This window comes from Scophthalmus maximus, chromosome 11 (genome assembly GCF_022379125.1).
Source record: "Scophthalmus maximus strain ysfricsl-2021 chromosome 11, ASM2237912v1, whole genome shotgun sequence".
NCBI lineage: Eukaryota > Metazoa > Chordata > Actinopteri > Pleuronectiformes > Scophthalmidae > Scophthalmus > Scophthalmus maximus.
In genome coordinates this window covers 22,665,001-22,691,201 of record NC_061525.1, presented here as the reverse complement: position 1 = coordinate 22,691,201, position 26,201 = coordinate 22,665,001, and the positions used below count along the sequence as shown (strand labels likewise).

At 45.1% G+C, this 26,201-nt stretch overlaps 1 long non-coding RNA gene across 1 annotated transcript in view; it reads right to left on the bottom strand.

Annotated features, from left to right (window-relative positions):
• Positions 1–25,942, bottom strand: part of LOC118299464 — a 68,752-nt gene extending 42,810 nt beyond the window's left edge. The window contains exons 1-2 of the long non-coding RNA XR_004789860.2: positions 25,887–25,942; positions 4,049–4,295 (exon numbers count right to left, since the gene is read on the bottom strand). This is a non-coding gene — a long non-coding RNA (uncharacterized LOC118299464). The remainder of the gene's footprint in view (positions 1–4,048; positions 4,296–25,886) is intronic.
• Between the last annotated feature and the right edge of the window lie 259 nt (positions 25,943–26,201).

The window sequence follows — 26,201 nt, the reverse complement described above, 5'->3', positions numbered from 1 at the left end:
GAAAAAAAAAAACAACCCCTAAGCCATGGCCATTACACGAGGAAAGCTTATTTAAATGAAACTTTCAGTTTGAGTTAGATTTTATTTGATGGCTCCTGATTCCCTCCGCAGTAAAACGCAGTTGTCGCTATTGAAGTCGTCGCTAATCGGGCGCCCGGCGACGCTCGGGAGCCCAAGACGTCACGAGTGGACATTCGTGGAGCAGAGCCGTGTGATGTCACACGTTACTTTTTGAAGTCCGTAATGATACGAAAAAAGCACCCCCCCCAACACAACCTCACCCCCCCGAAAGCCCGAGCTCTGTTTCAACGGAACATGAGATGCAGCATGTAATAGACGTTTTTTTTGTTTCCTCCGCACTGTACAGACATGGATTTGCAGCGTATTAAGCCATTTGGCTTCACCGTCATGTGTCTGTCTGGGGGGGAGGGGGGGGGTCGGGGGGGGGGGGGACAGAGATCCATGTGAAGGAGATGAAAGGATGAAGAAAATTGAGCTTTGAAAACCAGGGGGCTTGTGTCTGCCGTGGTGGTCTTCTTCTTCTTCTTCTTCCTCTCACACTCTCACTTTCTCTCTTGCCAGTGGAACCCACCCTCCTCCACCACCCTCCTCCACCCTCCTCCACCCTCAAACCCTGCGTCCAAGCCTCCACCCCCCCCTCGTCTCTGTCCCGCAGCCCCTCTCCTCTCGCTGGACTATCAACCAAGCGGCCACCTTTGAGCTTGGCCACTGATCTAACGGCCATAAAATGCCAAATAAAACTCGTGGACAGACCATTGCCCCTCGCGCCCCCCCCCAACCCCCCCCTTGCAAAACAATGGATCATTGTTATGGAATGGATGATGTCATGGCGGCGCTCATGTCAGCAGTGTTCCTCTTCGTTTCTTTTCTACGGAGAGGAATCCGTCTTTGATTATGTCACGTCTCTTCTTCACTAAAGCTTTTTTTTTTTTTACACACAAATCTGTGCACAAATCTATTCATTTCAATAAAAAGTTATTGAAATGAGTTTTGATTTGTGTGAAAGAAACGCAATTACCTGTACTGATCTCACCCCGGTTTCATGTACAACGCCCCATTTAAAAGACACAGGCGAGTTCATAACCCCTTAATAAAATTTAAAAAGGCAACATCCCTCCCGCGTCGATTTTTTCTTTTTACGAGGCTCATAATAGCGAAAGTGGCAAACAAAAAACCTGTTGAAGGTTTACTATTAGAATGGGCCCGTGATGGATTTTATATTGTACTTAGAGTCACACGTGTCACAATGTCAATTTGAAATCCATGACCTGTTCCTCTGAAGTCAAATTTCTTATGAACATCATGTAAATATACTTTTCATGGAAGCCCTGGGAAAAAGATTAAAAACATAAAAGTACACCTTGAATTTTATTTTTCTTCTGTCAAGTGTCAAGTGTGGATTTTATTCCTCAAAGAAAACTTGTGTTGTGTTACGCTTAAATGAAAAAAATTCTTGTGTGAAGCCAGAGTGCAAGGCTAGATTTTTTTTAAAGACAGCTTTACACATACAAAAGAATAGTTTGATAATTTCATACTTCCCCACTGGCATCATCATCATCATCATCATCATCATCATCATCATCGTCGTCGTCGCTGCAGCAAATCACTGCCGTCTTTCTTGTCAATGCTCATTTTCGCGAGCGAGGTAACACGTTGACATGTTGCCCTGATACGGCACAGAGAACTATGTATGCATCATAATTCACCGGTAGCGTCACCAGCAGGTAGTAATTATGTAGATTGGGCCGTAAATCTCCCCGAGGAGCTTCTCGTGTTGAGGAGCATCTCGCAATCGAGGTTAACAAAGGGTTTGTGTTTTTATGCTATAAATTAACTTTGAGCTGTACACACGTGATGCTTCATCTTCTCCGGCGCTGGTCGAAAGTGCAGGGGAATTTATGACGCCCGGCCCCCTGCGCGTCGTCCAAACACGGGGCTTTTAGCGCATCGCTATCGCAAGACATAATCCGGCGCGAGTTTGAAGTCGCTGTAAGCAAAAAATCCATTTGGTCGCAGTATTAATTGTGTGGAAGTTGACCCGTGATGACGAATAAGCTCCTCGATATATAAAAAAGCCACACACACACACACACACACACACACACACACACACACACACACACACACACACACACACACACACACACACACACACACACACACACACACACACACACACACACACACACACACACACACACACACACACACACACACACACACACACACACACACACACACACACACACACACACACACACACACACACACACACACACACACACACACACACACACACACACACACACACACTATAGCTTGGATTACCTCGAGCTGTTTATGATGGCAAGCTCGAGACAAGGGAGAAGCTCGGATTTTATGAGAATCACCGAGACCCTAATGTTCCAAATTTGGAAGCACTGATACGTCTTTATTGAATGGATTTAGAAAAAGAAAAAAGAAAAAAAATACCAAGAGGACATAAACTGTGCAGCCACAGTGTCTGTCACCGTCGACGTCTGTGAGCTTTTTTGGCAGTAACTTAATGGAAGCCCCCCACCCTCCACCCTCCGCAAGTGTGTGTGTGTGTGTGTGTGTGTGTGTGTGTGTGTGTGTGTGTGTGTGTGTGTGTGTGTGTGTGTGTGTGTGTGTGTGTGTGTGTGTAACCAAAGAACTCAGCCATTGGCCGCAGAGCGGCACACAAGCATTCGGGCCTTGTTCTTTCTTCCCTCATCCCACTGTGCCATCCCTCCCCAGCGGTCCCCGGGCCCTTTTTGCGAAGCCGCAAGCCCACCGGCGGGACCCAGGCCCGAGCCCCGTCCGCCCCTTCGGCCGCCCCGCGCTCCGTCACCCTGGCGTCGCACGACATTCTTTCCCACAGGCAGTCGCATAGTTCCAGCGTCTCCTCATGCGAGGGGGGCCTGGGACCCTGCAACAGGCGGGGGGCACTTCAAAGGCCGGCCGGCCCACAGCTGCGGCCTGTCGCTCCAGCAGCCAGCTCCAGTTTGTAATCATTATTAAAGGCTTGACCTCGGAGGCATCTCTGCCGCTGTTCACACCCCCTTCCCACCCCTGATAACGCTTCACGGGGGCTCCCTCTCAAGGCCACTCCAGTTACCCATCAGCCGAAAGCCGGACCGGGCGGGACGGGGCATGGAGGGCATTGTTTCGCGCCGGTGCGATGGTTCCACTTGAAGCACTTTTTCTCGGAACGCCTTCCTCATAGGCACCTGTATGACCTCAGCGTCAATGATCCTCCGCCGAGGGGCCGGAGACGAAGCCTCGCTGGAGTCTTATTAACGTGTCTGATGCCAATGAAACTGTTTTGGCGCCGAGTGGGGACGAAAGGTCAATACGTGCCCATGCAAAAATATATATATTTATATATATATATATATATATATATATATGAAATCATGCCGTCTGAGGCTGCTTTCAGACATCAACTGAAGATCTTCGGAATAACCACTGGAGAGCTGCGACAGTTAATCGATTAGTAATCGACCACTAAATCAATCGCCAACTATTTTTGATAAGCGATTCATCGGTTCGAGTAGTTTTTGTGAAAAATTACGTCAACGATTTCCGCTTCTTAAATGTGAATATGTGCTGGTTTCTTTGCTCCTCTGTGACAGGGAACTGAATATCTTTGGTGTGCGGACGAAACAAAACATCACCTCGGGGGTTCTGGGGAAACGCGTTCCACCAGTTTGTGGACCAAACAGCTGATCGGTTAATCGAAAAAATAATTGACAGATTAATCGATGATGAAAATAATCGTTAGTTGCAGGCCCAAGTCACTGCAAGCGAGTGGGCGCTCTACGCGTTCGCCTGAACGTTCCCGAAATGTTCCCGCTGTTGCAAACGCGGACATTTTCCAGAACTTTTCGGAACTTTTCCTACGAAAAATCCTACGAAAAATAAAGCGTGAAATTGGTTCACTTGTTGCCTGTCCGGTTTAACTTGATTTAGCATAGTTGTTTTACCTTTATACAATCAAACCTGAAAGACATGGATCGACACAAACCTTCATAAGTTGAACTTGACCTAATTTGCACGACGACTTTACTTTTTCAGCGCTTGCTCCTCCTCATAAGGGTTCTGAATCTCTCTCCTCCACGACACCCTCCAATCCGGCTCGTCATCCGCTCGTCAGTGTGTTGAAAGGAGGAATTTTTATGTAGCTGTCGCCGTCCACCCTCTGTGATTTTTTTTATTGGCATTTCTTCTCATCATTACGGAAGCTCGTTGATTAGTAGTCGAGTGGGTTTGACCTGCCAACGAAAACAAATGAAAGGTCATTGGCGACGAAGAAAGTCATGACAGGTAGGAGGGTAAACGCCGCGCGGCTTGTATACTTATCGCTCAACACCTCGACAGCTGGAACCCGCTGGGAGATATTGATTGTAAACAGCGCTGTAATAATCTTAACTCTTGTCCGTACCCGCTATTACTCAAACTATACCTGCGCTGATAACAATCATCAGGCGCAGCGATGCTCTCATGCTTCGCGGGGGCCAGATGTTAATGTGTCAGGACGCCCTTCCTGCTTCCTTCACCTCCTTTTCTCTCATTAATTTCCTCGTGCCTCTTTATTGATGTCACGCTCTTGAGTCACTCTTAAAAAAGGAAAACTGAAAAACAAGAACAACAGCAGATGTCCAATAATGGCAGGCCTGCGGAAATCCAGTGGGAGGGGTCTCCCGCCAGGTGTGCTGCGTATTGGTAACAAACACGGCGCGGCGATAACCCCTTATTAAAGATTCCGCACGCTGTACGGCATCCAGGAGTCTGACCTCAAACCCGTCTGCCTCTACGTTATAATCAGATCGGCACAATAACTCATTGGCTTTTATTGGGGGCCTTTTGTGTATCGTACCTGCACAGATGGCTGCTTTTTTTTCTTTTCAGAACTGACATTCGCCAAAGCTAACGCAGAATTTATGTCTCCGTTGTATACCCGCCAGTAAATCTCATCCCTGACAGCTGACGTGTCAAATATATAAAAAAAATAGATTAAAAAAAGGCAGAAGAAAACAAGGCGGTTAATGACACAGTTGTGTACGAAGGGAAGTCTAAAAAAAAAACACAAAAAACTTCATTCACAAACTCTGGAATAGTCCTGTTAGTAATGCAGACAGTTGGCACACACACACACACACGCACACGCACACGCACACACGCGCACGCACGCACGCTCTCTTTACCCTCAGTGGGCCCGCCCACAGATCTGAGTTGAACTCAACAAGGCTTTTTGTTTTTTTCCAACGGAAATCTGAACGTGGAGTTCATCCATCAGCAGGAGATTAAAGAGGCTAATTGTATGCTGTGAATGCCGGCGCTTAAAACCACATAAAGGACGACTGTCATACCTGAACTCTTAATCCCGACCCACCTTTGACCTCACTGGGTACCTCATATTCAGAAACAAAAAATGGTGACCCTGAGAAAACTAATCACAAAATACTCAATTTAAATCACCACCACATCCGAGGGATGAGGGGATGAGGGGATGAGGGGATTTCCCCCCCCCCCCCTCAGGATGGATCGGCGCTCGCCATTCGCCGCAGTGCCGCTTCACGACTCCTTCAAGATCTGCGACAAGATATCTGTGCTGTTTCCATGGTTACGGCACACAAACACGACTCCCACGACGGCATCAACACATTTTTCCTAATGATCTCGTCGGATGGTGGGCGGCTGAAGGAGAGCGGAGAGACGACGCGCGCTTGCAGCTGTGTTTACACTGACACGTCAATAATCGCGTTCACGGCTCGGTGCTATCTGCATGAGATGATGACGTGTTTATTTATATATATATATATATTGTTTTTTGCGATTGATACGAAACCAGCGCCCGAGTGATTTTCCATGACTGATAATTTTTCCTGTCTCACCGTGTCTGTATAAACAGGACTCACAATAACGCATTCATCACAATACATATCAATCTTAAGATAAGATAAGATAAGATAAACCTTTATTCGTCCCACAATTGGGGAAATTTGGGCATTACAGCAGCAAAGTGGACCGAAGAATATAGGAAGACATTTTAAAAAGCAACAGGTATGTACAAAATATAACAGAAAATATACAAAGATATTTAAATACTATATACAGAGCAATAGCAATAGTTGTAAATGGAGAATAAATAAAAATATTGCGCAGTTTATTGCAATCTTATGAAAACGTTATAAGGAAAACCCCCTCTCTTATATTACATCGTCATATTTGGCTCGTGTTTGTTTTTATTTGGACAGTTGGCATGCTGCAAAAACGCCACACTGCGTCACCGGCGCACCGTATTTCAATTATCGCAGCAGATGTGATGAAAAGGACGCGGCGGAGATCTGACGCAATCCTGCAGGTATTTCACTTGTTATCGCATTTAAGACATTACATGTTCCATCAGAGTTTAGTGTCACGGACGCACACAGAGGGTGTGTGTGTGTGTGTGTGTGTGTGTGTGTGTGTGTGTCTAAGTGTCGGTGGAGTGGAATCCTTCCAGGGCCCGAAGGCTGACGGCTCCGGACAGATGCAGCGGCCTCGCTCTCTCTTCGTCCACCTTTCCCCCCTTTTGTTTTGTTGATCTGTTTATTTCTGGTTTCCATACAATCGAGAGTCTCTCCAGCACGCGGCGAGAGGCCCAGACATAATACGGCGGCGGCGGCGGCGGCAGTGGGACGTGAGGGACAGTGAGCACACGGGGGGGCAGGGGCAAGGACCCCCCAGGCGTGCTGCAAAGGGTGGTGGGGGGGGGGGGCTGCTCCGGAGCCCGGATGCCAGGAATGGCTCAGAGGTCCCAGCGGCACGAGCCTCCGACACTTAACAAGCGTCCTCGCAGTTGTCCCTGGCCCGCGACCCCCGTCTCATCTGGAGACACGCACGACGGGCGCGAAAAAAGCCTCGGGGACGCGATCGATTACACCGTGTCACGTTACGGGAATCTCTCCGTGAGGAATATTTGATAACCAGCTTTTCCATTACACAGTGTGGAGGGAAAGCTTTGACACGTAGCGAAAAGCTGTCCCTTTGTATTTTGATATTTATTTCTCTTTGAGACATACATTTAGGATGTTCTGACCTGGTTAGAAAGGATGATGCGTGTACAGTGTGCACATACAGATACTATATGTACTTTTAAGACTTATCTGGCGCCGTCGTACACTTTTTGATTCTGCCCTTTCTTGGCCTTTTGTGGCCTCGTCCCCTCGAGAAAGTCAAAGGGTTTCTGCCGGGCAGTGCAGTAGGTGTCTCAGCCCATTGGGGGGGGGGGGGGGGGGGGGGGGCGTCCTGTTACAAGACCTTAACGGACTTTGCTCGGCGAGAGTAACAAGGACACATTCCCTGGCTCCTTGCAACGTCCTCTGGGAGCCCGCGGATCACGTACGGGACTCAGCAATGTCGGGACCACGAGCCCCGGAGGAAATAAAAAGAAAATCAGAGGAAAGAAAAGTCCTTGTCTCAAAAAATTAAAAACAAAGAATAAAAACGGACTGTATCTTTAATAAAGTCTAGAGGGAGCCTTTGATTCGTACTCGAAACAAAAGTGGCTGTTCTCCAGCGCTACCGTTGACACATTGTGCAAAAATGATACAGTCGTAAGCGGCGCAAAGTAAACGAGCGATGACTAACATAGGTGTTTTGATTTCTTTAAGTGTTTTCAAAGCTATTAAAACTGACAGGTCGTATTAACATTTCCACATTAAAATGTTTTTAAAAGAGGAACAGACGTGCTGCGTAATGATTTTTATTGCTTCGTGACCTGAGGAGGGAACGCTGAAATTTGGGAAATCCAATAAACAAATAAATAAATAAATAAAAGGTTAAAAAACTCGCCGGAAGGAGAAACTCCATAAAAGTCAAAGAGCCTCGCATGACGGACATGGCAGCTGTCAGATCGGCTTCAGTCGACATCAGGTTTGGAGAATGTCATACGCTTCGAAATGAACATCCATCATTACCAAAAAAAGAATATACCGTTAATCTGTGTTGTCGACGTGGACGTCTTTGCATCTCAACGCCCTCGACCATCGCCGCGTCTGAAAGGCCGAACCATTAAGGAGCGACGCCGCGCATACCAGGCAGTTAATGTGGCGGTGGACATTCGCCAAGTGTGGATTCCGTGCAAACCGAGACGCCCCCCCCCCCCCCCCCCGCGGCCTCCATCGGCCTGGGAATACACAAAATGCCCCACATGCATTTACGCGACACCCGATTGTGCTCGTGGAAAACGTGGCTTTTAATGTTTCCCTAATTGTTAGGGGCATTAATCAATTTCTGCTCCATCAGCGGAGGCTAACGGGGGGGGGGGGGCCGTAAGCATCTGCCCCCACCGTCCCAGCTCTCTCTCTTGACCCGACACCAGCTGGCTCTTCAACCCACACTCTGCCGCGAGAAATCACTTTTGACTCAATCAATCAAAGCTAACATTAATATTCCGTCTTGAGCACAGCCCACGTCCTTGGACCGCAGTCAGGGGCTTAATTACCCCGGGACCCTGCCAGAAAGAAGGTGACCGCAGAGAGCAAGAGGCAACTGGATCAGCTCTCCCCTTCTCTGTCAGTTACCATACATTTATACTCCATCAGGGACTTCTCAGATCGCTCTTTCAGGCTTGGTCCGCTTTGGCCCGTACATACCGCGCACAAAGGACACGGGAGGGGTGGGTGTGGGTATCAGAAATCGGGGACAATGGCAACAACTGCACATCCAATTTAGCTCCTTGTTTATCACAAGTTCGTAATCAGATCCGCCGCACAATGCCGCGGGAGCACAATGGAATGGCGATCGGGGGAGCTATTGTTTTTCAAGCTAATTAGCCTCCCGGCCATTCCTGCGAATCCTCCGAGGTGTAGCGATCCCGGGGTTAAATGTGGCTAAAAGCGGCGCGCCTCCCTTGTACCATTAAAAAGGGCCTTACAAGTCCATGGTATTTCGGGGACGTGTTATACGACGGCCTAGTTATCTGCCCATTACATTGCTTTGTTGAACGCGGCCCAACAGTCACCGCGGGAGCCCGGTAACCACACAACAGTTGTTTTTCTGCTGCTCTAATGTGGTCCATTCATCTGTTCATGCTGCCAACTCACATCGCCCTCGCCCACAATTGTCACTCCAGCTAAGCTCAAGAGATTACACGGAGAACTCGTGGTGGTGTCAGCTCCTGACGACATTTAACCGTTTTCCAACGCAACATCTTGGCGGAAAATCACATTAGATTAAAATATGACGAATGGCAAAGAAATGTTTCTAATACGACAACGGAATGTGCTCAATCGTGAGACGGTATTCATCAGCTGCCCCGTCAGTGTGGCTCGCCGGTGAGGTCTCAACCGTTGAGTCAAACATTCGGCACCCAGGGTGGGAAAACTGTTCCAGCCGGAGAAAGCAAGAGTTCCAAATCAGCCTTTGTGGAAACAACCTTCGACCTCGGAGCATTAGCCCCCGACCCGCAACAGGTGGAGACGGTGTCTTTCCAGCCAGTCGGACCGATCGCCGGGGGGCCTTTCGAGCATCTACCCCTCGGCTCCTCGGACAAATATTATCATTTTTGCCGAGGGCCACTCAGACAAACACGGTGTAGGCCACATGTGAGGTCTGAGAGCACATGTTCTCGCGGGTGTAAATGCTGTGTCTGGGCCTAGGTGGCTGAATGTCGAAAACAACAGAAACACCTGTTTTACACCGAGAACTCGCCACAACAGTGGGGGATCCGGTGGGAAGTGGGGACGCGGAGACACTGGAGGATTTATTATTATAAACTGTCAGTGACAGTCAATTGAGGATAGTTTGTTCCACGGAATACAACTATTGCTTAATGTGGATAATACTGTGTACTTTCACTTAATGTTTCGACGGATCGTTCGTGTTATCGCCTTTACTCACCGATTAAAAAATGAATATCTGTTGGTTGTAATGAACGCACGCACAGTTTTCTGTAACAAGACTGTCTTGTATTGGAGTTATAACATTATTTGAGTTCTCCAGAGCGCTGCAGAAACTTCCCCCGCTATCTGATCGATTCCTCTGAAAATCAGATTGTATGCCAAATTAAGATCGTCAGATCGCCCACCCCTAGTCATAGTCGATGGCTTTTCTAATCTGTTCTGGGAAGCAAATAAAATCCTTTTGTGTAAAATTCTTCAGTAATTCTTTATCGATGTTCGCAATTATTCCTTTAAAACAATGTGTTCTAGCATGTGTCAGACACTGTGCTCTTTTTTGACCTCGTGGTCATTGGTAACGGGGTGAGGAGACCACAGAGTCATCCGCTGGCCGAAGAGCAAACGGACAATCTTTTGATCTGCAACTGTGGTCTGTAGTCACAGAGGCCGGGCGGCTTCGTGAGCCTGTTGAGAGGAAGAGGAAGACGAAGAACAAGCAAGCGAAGCGTCGGCCCGCCGCGCTCTGGCCCGTCCACATCACAGGGGAGAATGCGAGCAAGTGGTCCTCGGAGACTCTCTCCCTCCTGACGTGGCTCTTCGCTGGCAAACGGGTTTTAATGGGAGAGGTCAGGGAGAGTTCCCGAACCAAAAACGGGGGCCGGGGGCCGGGGGCCAGGTGGCACATCACAGCGTCCCCTGCGCGCAGCTATCCCCAGAATGCGACACAGTGGCGTCGGCAAAGTTTGCCTCTGATCAGCGAGGGGAGGGCTTTGGGGAGGGGGGGGGTGGGGTGTGAGAGCGTCGCCAAATGCTGGGGGGGGGGCTGTGTGGCACACAGGGACTCTGTGCCAACTCCTCAAGTCAGGCCACACTGTTTTCTACTCCGCAAGGAAATAAAACCAGCGTAGCATTTATCTTTTCAACTGCAAAAAGAAAAAATTATTTGAATCAATAACTTTCTTTTTTTAAATTTTAAATGAAAAGTCCTTGATTTAAGCAAATATAGAACTTTTGAGACACCCAAGATAAGAGCTGCAACAGTTAATCGATTAGTAATCGACAACTAAATTAATCACCAACTATTTTGATAATGGATTAATAGTTTCAAGTAGTTTTTATGAAAAAAATAAGTCAAAATTCTGTGATTTCAGCTTCTTAAACGGGAATATTTTCTTCGCTCCTCTGTGACAGTGAACTGAATATCTTTGGTGTGTGGACCAAATAAAACCTCATGTCGATGGTTTGGGGGAACATTTTATGGACCGACCAACTTAATCGAGAATGAAAATAGTCGTTCTTTGCAGCCCTACCCCCGATTACCATTCAGTAGGATGTAAGATTTTTTATTCATCTGCTAATTCAAACTTTCAGGTCTTTATCCTCACCAGCTGGACGCCCCCTGGCTTCACCTCACTCATTTCATTAACCTCGTGATCCCGTGGCCATGTGGCTGTTTGATGAAACAATATGGAAAAACTTCTTAAACAAAAAACCAAAACAAAACGCGACTGTATTCATTCATCCACTTACTGAAAACGGGGGTTAAATACGTCCCGGGTGTTTCGGAGGAAGCGGGGTTCGCTCGTATGAACCGACATCCGTGGGACATCCGCAACCTGCCGCTCCTTCTAATGATAACGTGCACCGGGAAGCGCGTTGCCAAAGGGCAGCTGCTTTTATTTATTTTTTTCCTGATTTACACTCCATGTAACAAATGCAATTTCGAAATTGATGGAAGGGAAACAAATGATTTCGCCACACGTGTGTCTGTTAGGAGTGATTCAGCGACGCCATCTACTGGCGGCATGTTGCTATACTCCCCCCCCCCCCTTGACTTTTAGAAGAAACAATTCTATGTCTCTCTCGCTCAGATTAACATCCACTCCTCCAAAGGAGAGAAGAAAAAAAAAGGCATCATCTTACACACGAGCGACTCTCGGTGTCCGTCATTTATCTTCCCCGTTTTAATGGAGAGGATGACAAGGACTAATTAGGAGCTGCATATGGCCCACAAAGTGGCTCTGTCATCCAGTGGCCATTGAGGAGAACAAACAGTCCCCCGCCGCCCTCAGCTGTTCGGAAGATATTAGACGACGACGAAGAAGAGGAAGAAAAAAAAAAAAAGGAAAACATTTCCAAACACCAGCTGTCTTGTGGTTTTCAGCGCACAATGCTCTTGAAAAGAGAAACCACAAGGCCTCGCAAGCGCACACGGCGGCACGTCTGCGCACCTCGAGTCAGACGAGTGATGTAACCGGAGCTTGGAGGATGACACCGGCCACTTTCATACGCAACATAATAGCCTGTTAATGACCTGTTAATAAAAATACAGTTTATTTTTAATTCAAAGCATGAATACCTCCCGGAAAGAAAAGGAAAAAAAAAAACTGTCTGCGGCACAGTTTACACTTGGGATTTTTCGTGATTTGCAGCCGCACGTGAACGTGTCTCACTGACCGCGTTTGCACGTGAGAGGAAGCGCGGCTGCTAACTGACGGTTATTTTCATTATCGATTAATGATAATAACCGCCTGCTTGGTGCATGAAATGGCGAAAAATGACCATCGTGTTTCCGAAAACCACCGAGATGATGTTTTATTTTGTCCCCTCGCAAAACATATTCAGTTCACTGTCGCGAAGGAGCAAAGAAACCAAAAAATATTCACAACGAAGAAGCTGAATTCTGCGAATTTTGACTTTTTATTTTCATATAAGCTACTTTTTATGAAAACCGATTAATCGATGATCAAAATGGTTGGCGATTAATTTAGTAGTCGATTACTAATCGATTCATTGATTAACTGTTGCAGCTCTAAAAGGAAGCAACGTTTGTCTGTGCATTAATGCTGAATTAATGATATTTAAAAAAAAAATAAAATTGTCCAAAGTCATTATGCTCATTAGGAATCAAACTGTGTCCCCAAAAAAAGTGGCTTTTAACATGCGGTCGAAATATAAGGGCGGAGTGCGTTTCATTTCTATACCTTCTCCTTGTCAATACGTCCAATCAAAGCGTCTCATCTCTCTCTCATATTCCCGCCTCTTAAGAAAATATATACAGGAGAAGAAACGTGAATCTGTGTTTACACATCTGTGTATACATCATCAGTATCAGTGTTGCGTCTGCAATACTTTCCGCCGAGTGAGAAAATAGATGAAAAAATGTAAAAAGTGCTGGGTACACATAATGTTCTGGTTTTCCATTGAGTGAGCATTTGTAATTTGCATAAACAGATGTGCAGCCCAGATTTTTTTTTTTACACCTGCACCGTTTAATTAGAAACGCACACCTCCCCACAGGCTAATTCTGTTATTTATCTCATTTGGAGGTGAGGTGTTCATTTGCACATTGTGTGCATGTTAAATAAAAATAAATAAATAAATAATTAAATGGCTGTGTTTGTAATCCCCATGAAACCAGGCTGTAATCCTCAGAAACCACAGGGACACGGCGAGGCGGTGTTAACAGCTCTATGAGGCAAATTCATTCCTCGTTTATTAGTCTATTAAAGGCGGAGACGTGCGTTACCACAAAAAAAAGTTAGTTTATCAGATCCACCTCAAACTCGGGCAACTCATAGTAAAGACCATACCGACTAAACGACACTCAAGGTTTTAGGGTAAGTTGAAAGACGTGGCCGTGGTGACGCATGATTCGCCATGAAACAGGAAGTGTTTTCTTTTTTTTACGGGGTTATGGATGCTTCAAAGTCGCGGCCCCCAGCTTTAAATTTGATGTAAGTGGACGAAATTTGGTAGACACTTGTATCGTGTCAGGATGTACAAAAAAGCCTCCGGCGGCCATTACCTCCCACCAACAGGAAGTCAGTCATTTTGAAGTGAGCGTGTACATTTTATCGGGGGGGCTAATTGAAGGGGTCGTACTTAAACAAATTCCCCCATTATGGTTTAACAGATCCACCTCAAACTTGGCCAACTTATAGAAAACACCTTACCGATTTAATAATACTCAAAGTGTAAGTGGATAGGGGTGGCTGTGGCGAAGCATGATGATTCGCCATGAAACAGGAAGTCGGTGATTAAGGGGGGTTAGTTAACTGTAGACGTCTCGTCCGTCTTTATTTACGGAACTGGAGACAGTGAACACTGATGCATATTTTTTTATGAACATTCTGGTTCATGTTGTAGGTCCTGCACAGGGACATTAAAAACAATCCATGCAGGGGGATGATGAAGCTACCCGCCGCCATGTACAGTATAACACCGAGACAGGTATCGCTGGGGTCTGGGGTTGTTGTCTATAAACTTGGTTGTTCTCTATTTGTGTTTTGTCAGGCCGTAACATATGGTGGCAACTGACGGGAATCCCAGCTGGTCATTTCAACGATACCACGGTAATGTTTGGCAGATATGAAGCCAGAGACCCAATATGTCTGTGAGTCATATCCCCAAAACGATTTATTTTTTAAGCGTCATTTATCATGAGCAGCCCAGAAACATTGTAAGTTTGAGTTAATGGCATTATGTTGTAAATTTGTATTTGTAAAAAAAAAAGATTTGAACAATCCAACTGAGTTTCCAACCACATTCATTAAAAAAATTATCCGAAGTTTCATTGTCTACGAAATAGACACTGATTATACGTTTGAATAAAGAGGCATAATATATCAAATATAGTTCAACATGCAGAATGGAAATATTACAAAACTTTTAACAAGTCTCTCATTTATCACCCCCTCTCCAATCACAATGGTTTTGTATATACATGCAACCGGGAGCTTTATTGGTCTCGTTTTTCACCATCTGATCATGATCATTATATATATATATATGAGAGAACAACACCTGCCCAACCTATTACAAGGTTTCTCTGCAACGTGTGTGTGTGTGTGTGTGTGTGTGTCGGCAGCCACTTTCTCCAGTCCGTAATAGACCGCACTCCTTTTCCCCTCCTCTCATTCATCACGATGATTGTCTGCGGCGAGTGTGAGCGAGACGTGCTTCCCCTCCGCTGCTCCAGCAGATGGTGCTGGTGCTGCACTGCGGAGCCAGCGGTGAGGTCACAGAGGCAGTGCAGCTTCTTCTGGGATGACGTGACGGTCGGAGAGGAGGAAGGACGGGTCTCTCTCTCTCTCTCTCTCTCTCTCTCTCTCACATACACATGTTAAGAGGTCACTCTGCGTTGACCCTGGGTAGAGGTCACATACTATGCACAGCCACGCCGGCAGAGATTCAGCGCAGCCATTTCTTTTGTCATCAGATATATCATCCTCACGCGTTCCCCTTCCTTTACATCACCATCCTGTTCACTGTGTGTTGAAGCATACAAGCAGCTTTAAGCTTGTGACAGTGAAACCTGAGTAGTTGAGTAGAAACGTAAATGAGTTTAACGATTCACCGCAGCACATGACGCTGGTAAACTGCATCATATGCATATCCACCGTGTAGCATGCCTTGTTGTTTTTGTGCTGATGGAAATGAAAAGATGTCAAGTAGCTCTCTAGGTTATGTAACAAGGTTTTTAATTTTTTTAAAAATTCATTTCCATGATGACATTTATGTTTATCTCGCACTGACTCATGCTCAGAGACAGAAACGGAGACAGCTCACACACACACACACACACACACACACACACACACACACACACACACACACACACACACACACACACACACACACACACACACACACACACACACACACACACACACACACACACACACACACACACACACACACACACACACACACACACACACACACACACACACACACACACACACACACACACACACACACACACACACACACCTAGCACCAGTTGAAGGAAAGTGCGCAGTACCTTAGCTATTTATATTCATATACTCACATTTGCGTGCAGTAGGTGAACAAATGGAGAAATAATAACTAATTGTAATTCTGACTGTGCTTTACGTTATGACGCCGCTGACAGCTGGTTATCGATCGGGCCGGAGGAAGACGTTAAATCCTGACACGCCTAACGCTACTCGAATGCCGAACACTATAAGGCAGAGCTGCGTCTCCTTTTACATGCACACGAGATATTATAGCCAGGTCCCAGTCATCTGGAGCGTTACATTATTGTCACTGTATCCCTTCAGGTGAGAAAGACACTTCAACACCCTTGCAGCGACGTCGTCGCCAACCACACAAGCCTCAGTTATTAAACAGATACAGGAAAACACCCACGTAACACGGAGAGAGTGTCAGTGAGGCGCCGATGAAATAACAATGTGTTTGTGACCTTGAGCTTTTTTGACACATTTGAGAAGCGTCCTGATGGCATGTGTGCACAGCCACGCTTTGTGATAACGAATGTCTTCCTGCACACAAAGAAGAAATATAGTTAAGAAATGTAAAAGTTTAGTTGGAACCAAAACAAAATCTATGAAGGCTGAAATGCAAAATCTCTCACATGCATATATAATCCCTATAGTGTTTCCTTATATAAAAGACACGCATATCTCTCCTGTGAGGAAATCAATAAGCCGAAGAACCTTTGTGACAATCCCACAAAGACCGACTTCGCTGATTCTTCCCTATATACATTAGCGCTGTCGTCAACGCAGAATTGTACAGTGCAATTTTCCCGCACAGTTAGAGGACAAAAGCCTTTAGAATCTGATTGAAAAGTTGTTTCTTTTCTTCTTCTTGCACTTTTCAATTACCTCTCGCTCGACGCAGTAGCCCATCTCCCACATAATGTGCCGGTCCAAGGAAGGAGGGGGGAAAAGTTCAGCAGGGGGAGATTGAGAAAATAAAATAAAAATGCATCCTACTGACACAAAATATCCAAATGCTGCGTAAGTTCACGACATTACCTGGACAATCAAAAAATAAATGCTGAGCCTTTCACTAACTTGCAGTTGAAATAGCTCATGGAGCATTTTTATTGGGAACCTGCAGCAGATATTCATGCAATCTAATCCGCCAATTGGGCAGATTCAGTTTCTGGATGCAAGGAAAATTTCTAGTGAATTTACGTGGAAACTGTGCTGTTAACACTATTTTAGTTAACAACATTTTCTCTGGCTTTGCTTTTTACTGTAGAGATATCATATTTGGTTGGTTTGATCACAGAAATAAAGATGATAATGCATTTGTCCATCAACGTGGTCTTGTTCTTGCCAAATTCCAAATCCGAAAAAATTCAACAATTTCCAAGAATTTCAAAGTCAACAACACACGCACCCAACCAGCCTCGCGACAAAGGTCCAGAATGGAATCTGAAGCTGGTTCGAAGACTAATATTCAAATGCGTATTCGTCTGGGACCTCTCATTTTCGATGACCAAGAGGCGTTACCATCGGACGCAGACCAAAATGCCCCCGGACATACCCCGGCTACTTTGGGCCAATAAATACCAATCAATGGTGGTTTGAATGCCACAGACTATCGAGTATTGTTGATCTCTATGCAGCCACAATTCACCATCTTCTAATGCCTACTACTGTACTCCCGGCACGACAAGGACAAGTCATCTGAAGCTGGTTTGATGAACAAAACAAGGAGTTCGGCGCGTGCTTTCCGTGTACTTCTGCAGTCGCCGGCTCTGAATCCAGTAGAACTTTTCACAACTGGCTCTTCTGTCCTTGTGTTTACACAAACAAGCAATGGCACTAATGATAAAAGTTTAACCCAGTTTCTTAAATGAGTTCAAAAGCTGAACTCCCCGTTGTATTTCCCCTGCCACTCGCTGGTACTATATATTCGCCAATTAATGCGAGAGGATCGGAGGCGAAAAACACTCTTGGCTGGTTTTTATTTTGCATGTATGGCCTTGATGAGAAACAGACACTAAATATGCCCTTGCAGTGAAGGACTGTGGTTTGCAGAAGCTACTGATGTTAGCCATTGATATGCACAGCAGTGTTTTTTTTCCCCTTTCTGTTTTTTTTTTTTTTGTCTTCCCACACAAGAGACCCCAATCCCTGCTTTTAAAATGAACCGCCCACCTCAATCAATGAGTCAATTAACATATTCCAGAGTTGCTCCGAGGAGTGTTGACGAAACTTAACGCCAATCTCGGGCTGCAGTCGGTTCCCCCTGCAGAATGAACACAGTTCCCAAGGTCATACTAATCAGACAGCTGATTTAAATTATATCCCCGATAAATGGCTCTGCAGAAGCAAAGGCGCAGAGACGGTCCACTATCAATGAACATTTAAAGAAAGTAAAGCTGCTGCTGCTGCTGCTGCTTTTCACGCTGCGATGCTCCCGTCACGTTTGTCATACTGTAGCCCACTTCTCGGGGAAGGGCCCCGTGTTCGTTAATTCAGTTAACTTCATTTACACCAACATAGACTTGAGGTTAAGGTTCCCACGTTGAAAAATGATGACCTAAATTTTTCAGCGCACACTGGGTTAGTGGCTAAGAGTCCATTCACTTTGCTAATGAATGCTAAGAGCATTAACACCGTAAGCTAATGAGCTAGCACAAGCGCGTGAACAACAGTAGGATAAACGTCGGGTAGAAATACCTCCAGTTGCCCACAAAGACGTGACTTCAGTCAGTCAAGCGTCTTCGTCCACTTCACCCTACTTCCTCTGACTGCAATGGATCTTTCACAATAAAAACAATTAGATTCATAACTATCTATTTGTATCATTCAAAACATATTTATTACACCGTACCCATTTAACTCTTCATGAAATAACTATTAAATAACCATATTCATGATGTACCTTTATAACCTTATTTAACAAATTTACATGGCTTTATCTTTACGTCATTTTATAACAATGTATACGATTTTTTAACCGGGTTACAATACCGAGCTCCTCGAACGTCTGGAAATGTAACGGTAGAAATCATGTAGAGCTTTGGGCAGTTTTGTACGACACCTGCAACCTCTCAAACTCAGCTCCTGAGTAGTGCAGGTTTATTCTCTTTTGCAGCGTTGCTTGCAGAATTTGTTAAATCATACATGAGAAATCAAAAGCTTTAGAAGGAATTTTTAGAATTCGGGCAGTAAAACTCCATAAGCAAGTCAATAACTGTAAGTGGTACAAAGGTAAGTATTAACAAACCCAAGGTAAAAAAAGAAAAGACATAAAATCGTGCAATTTTCATGTTAAAAAACAGGCCTTTTCTCAGCATTAAAGAAATTGGTTAACTTTCCTGCAGCTATGGAAATAAATGAAACCTTGAGAGTTTCTGAAAACGAATTCTGTCGATTACCTAAAAACCCTCTGTCTGAGGCAAATGCGGAATAAAGTGTGACTACAAACCCCGGCTGGATTTTCAGAGCAGCACTGTACTGCGAGCAATAGTTTTGTAATAGTGCCAAATGAATTGTGAGGCAAAAAGACGAGCAAAAAAGGAAGACCCGCTCGTTGGTCAGAATTTCGGCAACGCTGAGACGTTGGATTATTTACATTTGATCGTAAAGAACACTGAGGTTCTGTGGGAACTTTTGGAAGTCCACGTCATTCGCCGGAGAGAAGTCCAGGGAATCCGTTTACCAATCATGCTTTGAAGAATCTCCTCGGCCTCTGCTCCCCTCTCTCTCACGCCGCCCTCTGTCAGACCGAATTGCTCTTTTCTCTTTACAACCTCATTGACGAGATCCTTCCCTTCCTCTTGCTCTCTTCTCGCGCTCGTGATTCCTCTGTCACTAACGCTTACCCTTTAGGAGGGGTTTTTTTCCTTGCATCATCTGACAACCCGCTCGGTGTTCAAGAGCAAGAGAGGTATGAGAGGGGGTATCATTGGCTTACACCTGCCCTGACAAGCGTTCAGATGAAATATCTAACTGCTGAAATTTCTCAGGGTTTTTTTTTTTTTTTTTCCCCACCCGAAGGGAAAGTAGATGTTAAGGTTCGGATGCCGAGTGTTTCAATTTGTTCTTAACTTTTTTTTTTTTTTTTTTTGATTTGATATAAATATTTCAAAACAAAAACAAAAAAAACTTTTGTGTCAAGTTCTCATCTTGCTGAGTCTTTAGTCCTTCCAGTGGGATGGGTCTGTAAGTCTTTGCAAAAGTAGGTATAGATATCCTTCATCAAACTTTCTTGTCATAGATCGTGTAGAAAGATGGACGACATGTCTCCAATTCCTCCCCGTTGTACAAAAAGTTAAAGAATCTTGGGTACGGGTGCCGCTATCATGTGCCTTTGACGTAATTTGGAGCCAGAGTCTGCACAGTATAGTGATTGTGGAGAGGAGCTGCAGTGATTATAAAACCAAACTTAACAGAACTTATCAGTGTGATAATCATAAAAAAAGGATAATAATCTATATTTATATTCAGGGAAGACAAAAAGCCTTTTAAGTTTATTTGATGGGCTGGTCCGGGACCTGGATGATACATGGGGGAGTACTGCCCCCCCCAAAAAAGGTTGTGAACCACTGGTCAGTCTTCTTGCTGCGATGGTGCTAGGAAATTACAAAATCCACCTCTGAGCTATAAATCCTAGCCCTATGCTACAAGTTACCGTGGCAGATCTCCCATTAACGCGTTGTGTCGACCATAAATCTGCGCCACAAATAAATCACCTTAACATATCAGCGCGGACAATCCCGCCAGTGAACAAAGTTTCTGAAGGTCAGTGGGTAGAGCAGCCAGACACGATGTAAAGTAACACTGCTTTATGTGTAAAGCCCCTATCCGTGCTCCACCTGCAAAGAGAAAGGGAACCTCCACAAAACAAGTCGTGGAGGGAATCGCTTTTCAAAGTGAATTGCAACTTTGCTGTGACTTATATTTTACATCAGATTATGAAAGCTTTACGACAAGAACTTTTGAATTCAGGGGGAGACTGCAGACTGGGGAAGTGTGTTATCAACGAGGCGTACAGAGAGCCGTGAAAGCTCTCGGCCATGTCATAAAAATGCCAAGAATGTAACATTCTCAGTTAGTAGACAAAGAAAAATAAGTGTTCAGTGTAAAGCCATCCAAAGCCACAGGCCTTCAACCTCACCTTTCCTCAGTGAAACATCAAGTCTTCTGTATTTGTCGAGTTTGAGTTTTTGGGGGCGTCGGAAGATGGTGTACTAAATTGTTTAAATGTGCTCTATCAAATAATAAAATGCCTTCGTATTGAAGGAGAGTCTGCGCCAGCCACGATCTCCTGTATCTCCTTTTCTATATTGGATTGTCCGTGGACTCATCAACACGGCTCAGCTCAGCCTTGTGGTTCGGGAGGTGCCGATCCAGCCAGAGTTTCAAGTCGCGGCCTCTGTGATCCTCTCCCTCGTAATTGCTGTAGCGGGGCGGTTGTGGGAGCCGAGACTCCCACCACAACTGACCCTACTGTGAGGAAAAGTGCCCTAAAAATCCATCGCTGTCTATCCATACTGGCTGGGTGATGGTGACAATTGATCCTTTTCCATCACTCCTCCTCCGCAATCTTTTTCCTAGACATTGCACACCTCCATTGCCCATCGCCACTTTGTGTGATTTAAGTATTGAAGTGTGAGAATTCAGTAGAGGGGCTTACGGTTACAAATCTTCAAATCTATCAAGTGGAAGGTCGATTTCACAGAACAACGAGCCACACAAACTTAAATTCAACACAAGTGTAACTAAAACGTCAAGGTTTGAAGAAGCAGGACATTTGAAAATTTGTATTCCACAGGGAGAAACGCTAGGAAACAAAATACACAGGGAATGAGATGGCCCATGGGAAAAGACAAGGAACTAACCAAACGACCTGACAAGGAGGACTGGGAGCACTGAGACTAAATACACAATGGAAGATCGAAGACAGGTGAGACACATCAGGAGCAGGTGTAGACTTTCAAACGGGAAACACAAGAAGACGTAAAGTGGCAAAAACAAGACACAGGGGGAGAGGAAGTAAAGATACACAAGCAAAAGTTCAAAATAAAACAGGAAACTCAAAACTCCAGATAAAAACAAAGGCGGTGGATTCTGATGGTCATTCCTATCGTCTATTCCTTAGCTCTTATCATGGCTGCAGATTAAATAATTCTGAGTGACTTCAAGATTTAGGAAACGTCCTAAGCAAATTGGGCAATTCGACCGGACCCAGGGGGAAAAGAAAGGCAACTTGACTAAAACAGAGACACAAGGAAAGTCACTACAATAGAAAACTCAGATTAAACATGCCAGGTAACAAAAGTAACTTAACATTAGATACACAAATCAACGAAATAGGTAAACAGACCAAGGTTCACAAGAAACAAAAGAGTCCACCAAAGTCTTTTCAGATTAGAGTTCACAGGGGGCAGGATCATGACATAAATGGTAATGCGACAAACAACCTCTCACAATAGTCAGAAATAACCATCTTGGTACTATAACCACAATGGTATATTTTATTAACTTATATTTACCTGAACCTGTTACAGTATCTAATAGAAGACATTCTTCATGTGGCCAAACACATGGGCATCATCAGACGACTGTTAAACAAACGGCTAATTGACTCGAGTCATGTTCCGAACCTTGACAATGTTGTGACACGACTACGCAGGTTCTGCAAAAGGTGTTGGCATGAATGACCTATGGTAGAAACTCGAACAAAGTGGTGGCACTAATCTTTTCTCTTCACTTCAGGCATTGACGGCATTAGGTTTCTTAGGCAGGACTAACATGATGTGCAAAGTGGGTACTGTATGTTCAGGGCGTTTTGGATTGAAAGTAACACGCCCAGCTGGTGCAGTAAAGCTCGGCCTCTGAGCTTCGAGCCATTTTCAAACTCAAAGGAATGTTAAAAATAGGAAAGGGGAAAAAAAGAGAGCATTTTATTCAATTGCTTTTGTCTGTCACGACCAAGTGAAAACCCACCGCGACGTCACCCGTTGGTTTTGAAGCCTTGAGTTTAGCATTTTTGTTTCAGCGCCATCTTAGTTTTTGAAACCAGCAGTAGAGGTATGGTCTGAGGCCGAGAGCCCGGTACAGAGAACACGACAAGGATGAGCTCGTTCATTTGTTCACAGCTTGCGCATGCGCATTGTCACATCTCCCGGAATTCCAAAGATGGCGGGCAACGACGTAACGTCACAAATATTTTCTTGGACTGAAAGCTCGTCCACTGCACGTTCACCTACTCCTGCAGCCATGCACCGATTGGACAGTACAAGCTGTCAATCAAACACATTCTATGCCCCATTGCATACCCTGCTTTAATGTCAATTTTACTCTAAATGGGAAAATGAACATCATGCTGTAGTGAAGAAGACTTGAAACTAGAGATTGAGACCATAAACTCCCTTGGGAAAATGTTAACTGACGTAATGAATCAATTTCTTTTGCAACCAGTGGAGTCGCCCTCTGCTGGTCATTCGAGAGAATACAGGTTTCAGGCACTTCCATGATGGCTTCACTTTCCAGACCAGGAAAAAAACTGGTTAGCAAACATTACATTAGAGACATTATCCACATTATATCACTCACGGAAGGGAGGCGACCCCAGGATCTACTGTACCTATACTGTGAGCATGCAGTTAATCAGCAGCTCTAAGTAGGTGGAAGTATAATTTGAAATCATGCAGCAATGGCACAGTTGATGATCGCACATATCTAGCACAGCAGTTTCAGGATCCAAGACCATCTGCTCTGTAGATCTGTTATACGAGTCTGATGACTCTAATTCAACCAAAGGCAAAAACATATTGCGTAGGTTATAAACCTTCCTACCATCCGACTTGCTCTTCTTCGCGATGGCTGCCTTCATGTGTGTGTTGTCAGGGGCAGGGGGGTGATAATATAGCATTTGTGTACGACACCATATAAGTTTAATGCTGTGCCTTGGCAGTAGAAAAAAAAAAATCCATGGGATTTAGTGTAGTCTGCAGTTTAATGGTCAGCAGGGGTCACGGGGGCAAGCTTTTAGCACTGGCACTGACAGGCGGGTTGAGCCTAATGGGCTGGAGTTTCTCTTCTTTTTAAGCAAAGTGCGCAGACGCCGGAGCCGGGGCCGGGGCCGCGGCTGATTGGCCATGACCTTGGGAATAACACGGGTGTCAAGGAGGCTGCCACAGTACGTCTCGCTCATGACTCAACCGAGAGCGAAGTGTTGGACTGGTTCCCGCACCTCTTTCCCACCGACGTCCCAGTTTCTGTGAGACGCTTGCATTTCATGAGGCGTGCGAGGCAATTAGCGTAAACAGACAACTCGACGTACACGCACTGTCCACATCACATATTGTCCCCTCATCCCCCTTTTTCTCCCCTCCTGCCTTTACTTTTCCTTTTACCTCCATTTTCCAAACACACAATGACCTATTTACGTGAAAAAAGGCAGTGGAGCAGTAAACAAAACCTATGCAGAGACAGACAGACAGAAAGTCATCCCATAAAAACCGGGGGCATGAATGATGGACAGGTCCTGCACTTACAACAGTTGATTAACTACAAAACACAACCATTTTTTTTTCTCCCCCACCCCCTTTCCCATAAGAGATTCAGTCAAGGTGAACGCCGCGAAGACATGATGAAACTTGAAGCAATCCCGACCCCCAGCAGGTGAAACTGTGAAAGCTGATGTCTTCCCATCTGACGGATGTTAATAACACACACACACACACACACACACACACACACACACACACACACACACACACACACACACACACACACACACACACACACACACACACACACACACACACACACACACACACACACACACACACACACACACACACACACACACACACACACACACACAGTTTGTCTTTAAGTGCGAAACAAGCCTGTTGTTTGTCGGTGCGAGAGGACGGACAAAGCATTCGTGACTTTACTCAGGCTTTAGCACTACCCATATACCAGAAAGATACATATACCTTTAAAAGCAGAAATACATAACGTTTCACCTTGAGGCGTGAAGCACGTTAGTCCTGCTCTGCTCCGCCTTGGTTGGTAAAGTTCACCTCCTAGCACTTGCCACTCATCCTGATGAGCTGTCGAAATTGAAATGGCACATAGCCCGAGGCTGAGGGGTAACTGACTATGGTTTGAACCCACTGCAGGTGTCGAAGTAAAGAGTAAAAGGATACAGTGCTAAAAAAAAAAGAGGAATGAAATGTTTACTTCTGTTTTAATCTGCTTTGTCAGTATTACATGTAGCTACGTGGTTACATCTTCAAACAAGAAAACAAAAAAGAACCTTAAAGAAACCCCCCCGGTCACGTTTTAAAGTATATAAAAAATAACCTGCAATGCCTAATATCATTTTTAACATCGTCTACCCCAAAAATTAAAAAAAACAAAACCCAAACGAACTCTTAAATGGGGCTGAAAAGCATCCACTCTCTCTCCCTCATTGAGGAATCCTGAGACTATGAATATTCATGATATGCAAATAACACAGGCCCCGCCCACCACAGCTGCTGAATGTGCGAAACAAGATGGCAACATCAGCGATATTCAGCCATAACACTTTCACCAACTGCTAATGCTAACGCTAACTGTCTGCCGACACACCTGCCGTCCTCTCGTGGATGCTAAGTGTTAATGCTAACGCTAACTGTCTGCCGACACACCTGCCGTCCTCTCGTGGATGCTAAGTGTTAATGCTAACGCTAAGTGTCTGCCGACACACCTGCCTTGCTCTCCTGATGCTGGTTTTCTGTATTTGTGACGTACTCAATCTAGCTCGCCCGGGATTCGTTTGAATTTCAAATTGCAGAGAAGTGACACAGAGATCTCCTCCTCCGGGAGAGGAATGTGAAAACACGTTTATAATGACAACATGTGCTCAGATACAAGTCCCTATAGTCAATTTCAGACATGTTAGAGGACAGACACAGAAGAAAAACACTTTTTTGAGTGGGGGGGGACTTGAACTAAGAGGGACACCACTCGCACATCAGCATGTTATTTTCTACATGCGTTCATTTTGCTATAATTTAGCATTGCTAAGGTAACATTGCTAACACTACCCGGTTTGTCTGCGTTAGCATCATGTTACAGTTCACATCGAAGCATATGTACGTTAAAGCTAACACACACACCCATGAGTTACTCTCAGTTATCTTCATTACGTTGCAGGTTTGGAAATTGTTTGTTCGTCCATACTCACAATTGTTTGTTCCTTTGTTCAGAGCCACCATGCACTAGGTCTGTTGTTTGAAAGAGGCCCCGCCCAGAACATCCTGGTTTTTTATGGTGTTGCTGATGTCATCGCTGACATCAATGGGTTAAACCAACTGGTGGTGGGGGGGGGGGGGGTTTAGTGGGAATGTTTAGTTTGATAGTTTATTGCTTGTTGATAAAATCTGTTACCTTTCAGATAGTGATTTAGAAATCTAATGAGCTTGGGGAAGGGAGTTAAATGAAAATTGATATGTCCTGGTATTACGGTCACTGTAAAATACCTGTAAGGGCTGAAGGAGTG